At 44.7% G+C, this 11,926-nt stretch overlaps 1 long non-coding RNA gene across 6 annotated transcripts; it reads left to right on the plus strand.

Moving 5' to 3' along the window:
- Positions 1-1,754: 1,754 nt before the first annotated feature.
- Positions 1,755-6,402, plus strand: LOC115537495 (uncharacterized). 6 transcript variants are annotated; one of them, XR_003974813.1, is made up of 9 exons: positions 1,755-1,937; positions 2,431-2,609; positions 2,743-2,867; positions 3,481-3,570; positions 3,690-3,840; positions 4,002-4,141; positions 4,930-5,123; positions 5,931-6,020; positions 6,140-6,402. It is a non-coding gene; the product is annotated as an uncharacterized LOC115537495 (long non-coding RNA). The 6 variants fall into 6 exon arrangements; XR_003974815.1 differs by having other exon boundaries at positions 2,431-2,508; XR_003974814.1 differs by lacking the exon at positions 2,743-2,867 and having other exon boundaries at positions 2,391-2,609.
- Positions 6,403-11,926: the final 5,524 nt, after the last annotated feature.

Here is an 11,926-nt window from a genome sequence, read left to right on the forward strand (position 1 = left end):
TATGTTTAAGTTCTTCATATTTATTCATGTTCCGTGTTTTTGTTATATATATTTATTCATGTTTTGTTTTAGTTATATATATTTATTCATGTTGTGTTTTAGTTCTATATATTTATTCATGTTCCGTGTTTGAAACGTTTCAATAAAAAAAACATTTGGAAACTGGTCGTTGTTTGTCCATTTTTATGGGGTCAGAACAGTCTCATTAATAATGAATGCACAGAGAAGGATTAACAAATGTATTTTGTCATTTTTATATAAATTACTCTCTTCTCACCAATACATTTCAATGCACACACAAATGGATATCAGCAGGTATAACTGTAAAATAAATCCATAGGCAAAAGTAAGTTTCACACACACATTTCTGATCCACACACAAATGTGTCTTGTTTTGAATAAAAGTGATATAAATCCTAACCCTAACCCTAAATTAGAAGGAACTGTATTCATTCTCATTGTATCTTAAAAACAAATCCCTCCCCTCTTAACTGAGAGAGGTTAAGTTCATTTGCATTCAAGTTCCCACTGGAGCTAGTAAATCAGGTTTTGTGACCAGGCCAGACCAGATGTGTTTTGCTGTTTGTGGAGACCAATGATCATGCACGCTAGTTTTAAACATTTCCTCAGGTATGTTAGAAAGATGTGTATACTGCTCAATCCATGAGTTAATACAAGAGAGTACATGTGTACTTCTACTACGAAAACAGGTCATACCGTCAGTCACAAAGGCTGTGGGGGGAAGGGGCATTTTCGATAATTTGGGAAGAGGTCAGCACAATTGCTGACCTCTTCCCAAATGAGCGAAAATGCCCCTGTTTTTTGTGAATTCAAATATATACACAAAAAATACATACACAGAGCTCCAAGTACTGCCCTGTGTATTGTATTAAGTCACAGCAAGGCCCTAATGTCCCCAGTGCTATTGGAGGTCAAAACCATGTCTCTTTGAACATGTTTTTACCACTCAAACACACACTTGAGGTGAAAATACACCATCAAATCTGCTTTTAGTTGAAGAAAACACATTTATCACAATTGTACAATTTAAAAGCATTTAAATCACCACAGAACCTCAATTTAAGTTACACAAGTATATATTCTAGCACTGATAATTAAAAGTTAAACTGTGTTCTCCAGTCAGAGAGGATGTGTTTTGCTGTTTGTGGAGACCAATGATCATGCACGCTAGTTTTAAACATTTCCTCAGGTATGTTAGAAAGATGTGTATACTGCTCAATCCATGAGTTAATACAAGAGAGTACATGTGTACTTCTACTACGAAAACAGGTCATACCGTCAGTCACAAAGGCTGTGGGGGGAAGGGGCATTTTCGCTTATTTGGGAAGAGGTCAGCACAATTGCTGACCTCTTCCCAAATGAGCGAAAATGCCCCTGTTTTTTGTGTTTTTTTTTTGTGGGTCAGAACAGTCTCATTAATAATGAATGCACAGAGAAGGATTAACAAATGTATTTTGTCATTTTTATATAAATTACTCTCTTCTCACCAATACATTTCAATGCACACACAAATGGATATCAGCAGGTATAACTGTAAAATAAATCCATAGGCAAAAGTAAGTTTCACACACACATTTCTTATCCACACACAAATGTGTCTTGTTTTGAATAAAAGTGATATAAATCCATAAATTAGAGAGAGAGAAAGAGAGAGAGAGAGAGAGATTCACTGCTCTCTATTGAGGGTCACGGGTTCCCTCCCCTCTTACGGATCGAGTGGGAGGGAACTGGTTAGGAGTCACGGGGGCTAGGGGGACGCTTTAGAGTGTTGCACTAGAGTACGAAACATGCGCAGTGACCGATTGTTCTGTTCTACTTTATTGTAATAAATAGTTATAATTAAGTTGCCTACGTCCTCCTTTTCCTCCGGCACTACAGTTTTATGGTTGACCGTGCTCGTTGACCATGCTCGTGAGGTCAGTACGACATGACGATTGTCATTGTCTTTCTTTTACTTCTCAAACTACGTTACAATTGAATGTTCATCAGCCCGAGCCACAATGTTTTGGCCAAATATTGTTACTATAAAAACAAACGAAACGAAGTTTCGTATATTCAGACATATATTGATTGAGTCCACATGGTTTTCATTCGCAAAATGGCGCTGCTACTGCTGCTAACTTATATACGTTACGAATTGATCAAGAGTCAAATGTAAGTGAACAATGCATGACTTAAATTCTTTACAGTTTATGATTAGACTGTTATTACTTGTGCTCTCCGAGAATCTCCGTTTAATTATTACGCATTATTACGTAAATGTGAGCCTGAATCTCCGGTTATCGTGTGTGTGTGTGTGTGTGTGTGTGTGTGTGTGTGTGTGTGTGTGTGTGTGTGTGTGTGTGTGTGTGTGTGTGTGTGTGCAATAGATGCATCTATTGTAAATACCATCTGATTTCTTCGGATAAGGTGGCGAGAAGGCTACCCCAAAGAACGCCTAGAAGAGGAACAACAGTGTGTTGTCAGAAGAGAGAGAAGTCCGGCCAGGTGAGTCTGCTCACCTGAAGAGACAGACTCTGAGGAGGAGCAGCTGCCTTGTGTGTTGTATTAAGTCACTGACAGGCCCAGAGGCACAGACATCTCCCCAGGTAGGCCTCATAAGCCTGCTCTCTGTTAAAGGTCACTGAGGGTCACACAGACACACACAGAGCTCCCAGCACTGCCCTGTGTATTGTATTAAGTCACAGCAAGGCCCAATGGCTCACACTTATCTCCCTTTAGGCCCCAGAAGCCTGCCTGCTGTTAAAGGTCACTGAGGGTCCCACAGACACACACAGAGCTCCCAGCACTGCCCTGTGTGTTGTATTAAGTCACTGACAGGCCCAGAGGCACAGACACCTCCCAAGGTAGGCCTCATAAGCCTGCTCTCTGTTAAAGGTCACTGAGGGTCACACAGACACACACAGAGCTCCCAGCACTGCCCTGTGTATTGTATTAAGTCACAGCAAGGCCCAATGGCTCACACTTATCTCCCTTTAGGCCCCAGAAGCCTGCCTGCTGTTAAAGGTCACTGAGGGTCCCACAGACACACACAGAGCTCCCAGCACTAACACTAATGTGCATAGCATACACACACACACACCAAACAAGTGCATAGCATACACACACACACACCAAACATGTGCATAGCACACAAGCACACAGGCACACGTATATGTCCACACACGCACACACACACACACACAGACACAGATTCACACAGACACACACAGACACAGACACACACACACACACACACACACACACACAGACACACGCACACGCATCTATAAAACAATATAAAACATTTAAGAAGGAATGCAAATGAGGCATTATCAATTATAATACAAACATAATTAAAACACATAATTAAAACACATACAAGCTTCGGGTCCAATGTTTCCAGAACTAGGATGAGTATATCTTGTGTCACTCTGAGAGTTGTTAATTATGTTTGTTTTACGCACATCGGCCTCATAGGTGTTGTCGTCCCTCCTCTATGCTTGGGGGGAGATGGGCCTCCCCGGGTCCCCAAGCTTGACGGACATCCGTTTAGCCGTGGCCACATACGTGAGTATCAAAAACACATGATAAGGAATTGGTCAATTTGGTGCATTTTGCTTCCGTTACACACATTCAATGCAAACACATTCTTGTTTGTAAATGCCCCTCTTTTTCTTTGTTTGTAGAACTTTGACTCAGAGATAGGCTTTCCCAAAGAAAGCCAAGAAGAAGAACAACAGTGTGTTGTCAGAGGAGAGAGAAGTCCGGCCAGGTGAGTCTGCTCACCTGAAGAGACAGACTCTGAGGAGGAGCAGCTCTGGACCTCCGGATTGACCGGTACAAAGACATTTGCAAGACATTTCTGCAAGGAGTAATGTGCAGTGAACATTATCCCTTTCAAAGCCTTGAAGATACATTAGCCCGCTTATACTGCTTAATCATTTGACCAAAGATATAACAACAAAAAGGGTTTTTATTGATTTCTCTCTCTCCCGCAGCACGCTGACCATCTACGGCATCAGCCAGGACAACGACGCCAAGGCGTTGTCGCCCGGCGCCATCCAGGTGTCCTGGAAGGAGCCGGAGCACAACACACAGGACATCATCGGCTACGTGCTGCACATCCGGCGGTCCTCAGGTCAGGACCACACACACGCACATGTGCATAGCATATTATTATTATTATAACTTTATTCAAGACACAGGAAGGTCCACATAGACAGCACACTACATATATAAACACATATACATACACATATATATCTACGCATATGAATACACACACACTCATCCCCCACCTAACTTGCATAGTTTGGTGAGTGTACCAGAACTACAGTATCCTAATTATATAAGAGGGGACCCCTCGCTCAAGTAGTTTAGCAAACAGTTTCCAAGCCTATCCATAAGGATCCCTTCTATTACCTTGGACAGTATACTTGCAAGTGCAATAGGCCTATAGTTATCAATACTAGTCTTATTTTGAACTACAGGTATCAACAAGACAGATAACATGGATCCTGGGAGTATGCCATGCTTCATTAACCCGGAAAAGCATAGAGCAAGTCTCTCTCTCTCTCTCTCTCTCTCTCTCTCTCTCTCTCTCTCTCTCTCTCTCTCTCTCTCTCTCTCTCTCTCTCTCTCTCTCTCTCTCTCTCTCTCTCTCTCTCTCTCTCTCTCTCTCTCTCTCTCTCTCTCTCTCTCTCTCTCTCTCTCTCTCTCTCTCTCTCTCTCTCTCTCTCTCTCTCTCTCTCTCTCTCTCTCTCTCTCTCTCTCTCTCTCTCTCTCTCTCTCTCTCTCTCTCTCTCTCTCTCTCTCTCTCTCTCTCTCTCTCTCTCTTAAATAACCACCAGGCAGCACACCGCTTTCAACAGATAAGAAACAAGCATTCAACTAACTGTAAGTTAACTACACTACTTGTTTGTCCAGAACCGAGAACAGCGCCGGCTCCACGCAGGCCAGCGCCCGCCTCACCGTGCTGTGGGCCGACGGGCTCCCCGGGGCCCCCACACAGGTGCGGGCCCAGGCGTTGTCGCCCGGCGCCATCCAGGTGTCCTGGAAGGAGCCGGAGCAGAACACACAGGACATCATCAGCTACGTGCTGCACATCCGGCTGTCCTCAGGTCAGGACCACACACACGCACATGTGCATAGCATACACACACACACACACACCAAACATGTGCATAGCATTCACACACGCACCAAACATGTGCATAGCATAGTAGGCCTCATAAGCCTGCTGTCTATTAAAGGTCACTGAGGGTCACATAGACACACACAGAGCTCCCAGCACTGCCCTGTGTGTTGTATTAAGTCACTGACAGGCCCAGAGGCACAGACATCTCCCCAGGTAGGCCTCATAAGCCTGCTCTCTGTTAAAGGTCACTGAGGGTCACACAGACACACACAGAGCTCCCAGCACTGCCCTGTGTATTGTATTAAGTCACAGCAAGGCCCAATGGCTCACACTTATCTCCCAGAAGCCTGCCTGCTGTTAAAGGTCACTGAGGGTCCCACAGACACACACAGAGCTCCCAGCACTAACACTAATGTGCATAGCATACACACACACACCAAACAAGTGCATAGCATACACACACACACACACCAAACATGTGCATAGCACACAAGCACACAGGCACACGTATATGTCCACACACGCACACACACACACAGACACACACACAGACACACACACACACACACACACAGACACAGACACACGCACACGCATCTATAAAACAATATAAAACATTTAAGAAGGAATGCAAATGAGGCATTATCAATTATAATACAAACATAATTAAAACACATAATTAAAACACATACAAGCTTCGGGTCCAATGTTTCCAGAACTAGGATGAGTATATCTTGTGTCACTCTGAGAGTTGTTAATTATGTTTGTTTTACGCACATCGGCCTCATAGGTGTTGTCGTCCCTCCTCTAAGCTTGGGGGGAGATGGGCCTCCCCGGGTCCCCAAGCCTGACGGACATCCGTTTAGCCGTGGCCACATACGTGAGTATCAAAAACACATGATAAGGAATTGGTCAATTTGGTGCATTTTGCTTCCGTTACACACATTCAATGCAAACACATTCTTGTTTGTAAATGCCCCTCTTTTTCTTTGTTTGTAGAACTTTGACTCAGAGATTGGCAGGAGGGACCATCGCAATACGACCGCGGCAGCGACTATCAATGCATCGCCGAGAACAGCGCCGGCTCCGGCGAGCGAAGAGGGAAAAGCCCAGTGCCGATACTGCAGCGGTACTGCACCGTGTTTTTGTTATATATATTTATTCATGTTTTGTTTTAGTTCTATATATTTATTCATGTTGTGTTTTAGTTCCATATATTTATTCATGTTGTGTTTTAGTTCTATATATTTATTCATGTTCCGTGTTTTTGTTATATATATTTATTCATGTTTTGTTTTAGTTGTTTGAAACTTTTCATTAAAAAAAACATTTGGAAACTGGTCGTTGTTTGTCCATTTTTATGGGGTCAGAACAGTCTCATTAATAATGAATGCACGGAGAAGGATTAACAAATGTATTTTGTAATTTTTATATAAATTACTCTCTTCTCACAAAAACATTTCAATCCACACACAAATGGATATCGGCAGGTATAACTGTAAAATAAATCCATAGGCAAAAGTAAGTTTCACACACACATTTCTGATCCACACACAAATGTGTCTTGTTTTGAATAAAAGTGATATAAATCCTAACCCTAACCCTAAATTAGAAGGAACTGTATTCATTCTCCTTGTATCTTAAAAACAAATCCCTCCCCTCTTAACTGAGAGAGGTTAAGTTCATTTGCATTCAAGTTCCCACTGGAGCTAGTAAATCAGGTTTTGTGACCAGGCCAATCGACTTCTTTGTTATGCAAACTAGTTACAGCCATGTCTTACAAACTTGGAGAGAGAGAGAGAGAGAGAGGGGGGAGGAGAGAGAGAGAGAGTGAGAGAGAGGGGGGGGAGGAAAGAGAGAGAGATAGCTGTAATCCCACTGGAGTTGCACATTAATCAAATCATGACATCTAACTGGCCCTCCCGGACCGGGGCCAGGCACACACACACACACACACACACACACACACACACACACACACACACACACACACACACACACTCAATATACATCTATTCGAGAATAGGACACTGTTGTGGAAATATCAATCATAACTATAAATACACAATCACATACAAATTATATTAACCTTGTTTATATAATTATTAAATTAGAAGGAACTGTATTCATTCTCCCTGTATCTTAAAAACAAATCTGGGCCTGTCAGTGACTTAATACAATACACAGGGCAGTGTTTGGTGCTTTGTGTGTGTGTCTGAGGGTCACATCATGTCCCAGTTCTGCCATGGAATTTAAGATATGCGAGAACAGAGGTGTGGTGAGTGAGTGACAAATGCCTTTGTTGTTAACGACTCTCTCCAACCCCCCTCTGCCACTACTTCAAGAACCTTGCAGACTGATATAGCTCATCACTGCCATCTTTTGGTCAGATTAGATACTGCAGTGGCAGCACTGGTGTTTTATTTATTGCAATGGTTTGTGTTTCTCAGTATGGCAAATACCAGCATAATGGTAAGTCTAACTTATTTTTTTTAAATTGAAAAACAATCAAATGAGTAGGTGCAAGAAGAGCAAAGGAAAGGTTAACAACTTTAGATAGAGCAAACATGTGTTGGAGAGGATTTATTTTCCTGAAAATATAATAATATCTTAATATTTTTGGTGGAGGGAGGGAGAGAGAGAGAGGGGGGGGGAGGAGAGAGAGAGAGAGAGATTGGGGGGGGGAGAGAGAGAGAGAGAGAGGGGGAGGAGAGAGAGAGAGAGAGGGGGGAGGAGAGAGAGAGAGAGAGAGAGAGAGAGAGTGAGAGAGAGGGGGGGGAGGAAAGAGAGAGAGATAGCTGTAATCCCACTGGAGTTGCACATTAATCAAATCATGACATCTACCTGGGGAGGTGTCTGTGCCTCTGGGCCTGTCAGTGACTTAATACAATACACAGGGCAGTGTTTGGTGCTTTGTGTGTGTCTGTGTGACCCTCAGTGACCTTTAAGAGAGAGAGAGAGAGAGAGAGAGAGAGATTCACTGCTCTCTATTGAGGGTCACAGAGGGTCACACAGGGTCACATCATGTCCCAGTTCTGCCATGGAATTAAGATATGCCAGGACAGAGGTGTGGTGAGTGAGTGACAAATGCCTTTGTTGTTGTTAACGACTCTCTCCAAACCCCCTCTGCCACTACTTCAAGAACCTTGCAGACTGATATAGCTCATCACTGCCATTTGGTGGTCAGATTAGATACTGCAGTGGCAGCACTGGTGTTTTATTTATTGCAATGGTTTGTGTTTCTCAGTATGGCAAATACCAGCACAATGGTAAGTCTAACTTATTTTTTTAACAACTTTAGATAGAGCTAACATGTGTTGGAGAGGATTTATTTTCCTGAAAATATAATAATATCTTAATATTTTGTAAGTTAATGCTCAAGAGGGTTTTGTGGAACTCAGACTAATGATTTCTTGCCCTCAAACAAGCAGGCAAAAAGAGATCAAAAGAAATCAAATTGTTGTTTTTGTTTTAAACGTGAAATTTATCATATCATGCATGAAAACTCTTTGGGGAGATGTTAGTAACTCAGCCTCACAACCCCTGATGTCGTTTTCCATTTTTAAACATCATTTTTAGGACTTCACCAAATGTGCTGTCAGGTGGAGTCAAGATGCCGGAGTAAAGGCAAAACCCTTCGCTTCCTCGTCAGCATATGTGGTGACGAACAATTTTTTGATTTTTTTGCTTAAATTGTGAAATATGTCATATGGATCTGCATGAAAACTATTTGGGGAGACCCAAATAGTACGTGAGCCGGTCCCCGCCCTGAACGACGCGACGCGGTTGAGACGCACTGAGGACAGTCCGTCCCGGTTGACAGTCACGCCGGGGGCGAGGGGGCCCCGTCCCCCCCCCGGGTGGGAGGAGGAAGGCACAGCGAGGTACTGCGTCCACGGCCCCAGGAAGCGACGAGGTCGGAGCAGAGAGTGCTGTAAAGCCAGAGGCGGTCGAGCCTCCGGCCACCTTCACCCCCAAACTCTTCCAAGCCGACCCAGAGCCGGTCGCGGCGCACCACCGCGGAGAAAATGCGCCCGACGGGGGCCGGAGACGACAGGGGCGGTGGTCGCCGACTAGACGATCCACACGACACCGAGCCGCCGTACCATAACCCGCCGGGTTGAGTCCCCCGGGCAGACTGCGCGGACCCCACCCGTTTACCTCTTAACGGTTTCACGCCCTGTTGAACTCTCTCTTCAAAGTTCTTTTCAACTTTCCCTTACGGTACTTGTCGACTATCGGTCTCGTGCCAGTATTTAGCCTTAGATGGAGTTTAACGTGAAATTTATCATCTCATGCATGAAAACTCTTTGGGGAGATGTTAGTGACTCAGCCTCACGACCCCTGATGTCGTTTTCCATTTTTAAACATCATTTTTAGGACTTCACCAAATGTGCTGTCAGGTGGAGTCGAGATGCCGGAGCAAAGGCAAAACCCTTCGCTTCCTCGTCAGCATATGTGGTGACGAACAATTTTTTGATTTTTTTGCTTAAATTGTGAAATATGTCATATGGATCTGCATGAAAACTATTTGGGGAGACGTCAGTAACTCAGCCTCACGACCCCTGATGTGGTTTTCCATTTTTAAACGTCATTTTTAGGACTTCACCAAATGTGCTGTCAGGTGGAGTCGAGGTGCCGGAGTCAAGGCGAAACCCTTCGCTTCCTCGTCAGCACATGTGCTGAAGAAGAATGTTTGATTTTTTGCTCAAATTGTGAAATATGTCACATGGATCCGCACGAAAACCATGTGCGGAGACGTCAGGAAGCCAGCCTCACGGTCTCCGATGTTCATTTCCACTGTTTAAGCGTTGTTTCCAGCCGAATCACCACATTTGGTGAGGCGTCTGCATTTATGCAAAAGAGTCAAGCTCAACAGAGTTATAGCATCACGGCCGCCATTTTTTGAGTTCTCTCACTCAGTCCCAAGCCACACCTCCCCCTCCGCCAAAGTTGGTCCACTCCAACTCTACCCTTCCCCAACTAGACTGCCCCCTGCTGGACCACTCCAACCTTACCCTTCCCCAACTAGACTGCCCCCTGCTGGACCACTCCAACCTTACCCTTCCCCAAATAGACCTGGCCTACTGGACCACCCCAACCTTACCCTTCCCCAACCACAGCGCCCCCCACTGGACAACTCCAACCTTACCCTTCCCCAAATAGACCTGGCCTACTGGACCACCCCAACCTTACCCTTCCCCAACCACAGCGCCCCCCACTGGACAACTCCAACCTTACCCTTCCCCAACCACAGCGCCCCCCACTGGACAACTCCAACCTTACCCTTCCCCAACCACAGCGCCCCCCACTGGACAACTCCAACCTTACCCTTCCCCAACTAGACTGCCCCCTACTGGACCACACCAACCTTACCCTTCCCCAACTAGACTGCCCCCTGCTGGACAACTCCAACCTTACCCTTCCCCAACTACAGCGCCCCCTACTGGACAGCATCAATACCAATCCAACCCCAACTCTTGATCACCCCCTGCTAGAAGAATTATCCCAGTTACTAAAAAAGTTAAGAAGACAAACCTCCCCGCACCCGGCCTTCAGTGCACGGGCGTCCACAACCCCGACCACCCCCATTTGTCGACCTACACCATTAAGGCAGTACAGAGAGACACACTAACACACAGTACAGAGAAAGGAAATAGAGAATGTGTTCAACTGAAAGCGTGTGGTGGCCATACGCCATAAAATACCACATATCCAAGGAATACAGGTAGAGCTCTGTTGAGTTTTCAGGCTTTGATAAATTTGTAGTTCCCCGTCTGCCATGTTTGAAGTTCTTTGTAGTCTCTGTCCGTAGGTTTCACCTGAACAACCCCTCTGCTGGCCGAGAAAAGGAACTACCACTGGTTTCTCCCACACCCAGCCCCCGGAGCACGCTCGCTTCAAGGCGTTATGGCCGCACCCAAAGTGGGAGGGAGACACGCAGGGAGAGAAAGCGTGTTCTCCTCAAGGAGGGAGAGAGTCACAGGGAGACACGCGGTGGATTTTCACATTATGGCTAATTTGTTTTTCTTTAAGTTTAGTTTTTATTTTGTTTTTTGTCTTCCTAGGACCACAGTAATGATAATCTAATGCAATTGGACTAAAGAAGGTGTTGCTATTAACTAAGTGTTTATTATTATTTTCACACAGGAAAGAATAATTGAATAAATATGGGATGATAAAGATGAGGATAATAATTAAAAATATATGCATAAAGTAAAAACGTAATCTTGATAAACTGTACAAGTAGGACTACACCAATTAAAATATAGGGTACATCTCTTTGGTCAAGGATGACGGGGATTGGCGCTACATCTGCTGGGAAGGGATCCCACATGCTATGTTGTCAATTTGGATTCGGAAGTAGTGGGTTTACCTTTCAAATGCCACTACTGCTGCTGCAACACTTTAATAATTTTAACTCTGATAAATGACCTTTTGTTTTATAGTTTCCCTGAGGTGTATCTTTTACGCACACACACGCTGCATAGGGCAGAAGCGGCTGTCTCCATCCCTCCACCTTGCGATCTATACCACCATATAGGTGGGGATTGATCGTATCCCAGGTACGGCATCCTGCAGCGAGCCAGTATGGAAGGCTGGTTAGCCAACGACGGGTAAGATCCCACCTTGACACCCGGGACGACCTAAGGCAGGCACAGTCACGATTACTTGGCAGAGTCGCTGTGGGCACTGGCTTACTTGATCATGAAGTCACAAGCTGCAACAATCATAGGAAGTGCCGGGTGGGGTGTAGGGTGGAGGAGGAACAGGAGTCAGATATGT

This window comes from Gadus morhua, chromosome 23 (assembly GCF_902167405.1).
Source record: "Gadus morhua chromosome 23, gadMor3.0, whole genome shotgun sequence".
Taxonomy (NCBI): domain Eukaryota; kingdom Metazoa; phylum Chordata; class Actinopteri; order Gadiformes; family Gadidae; genus Gadus; species Gadus morhua.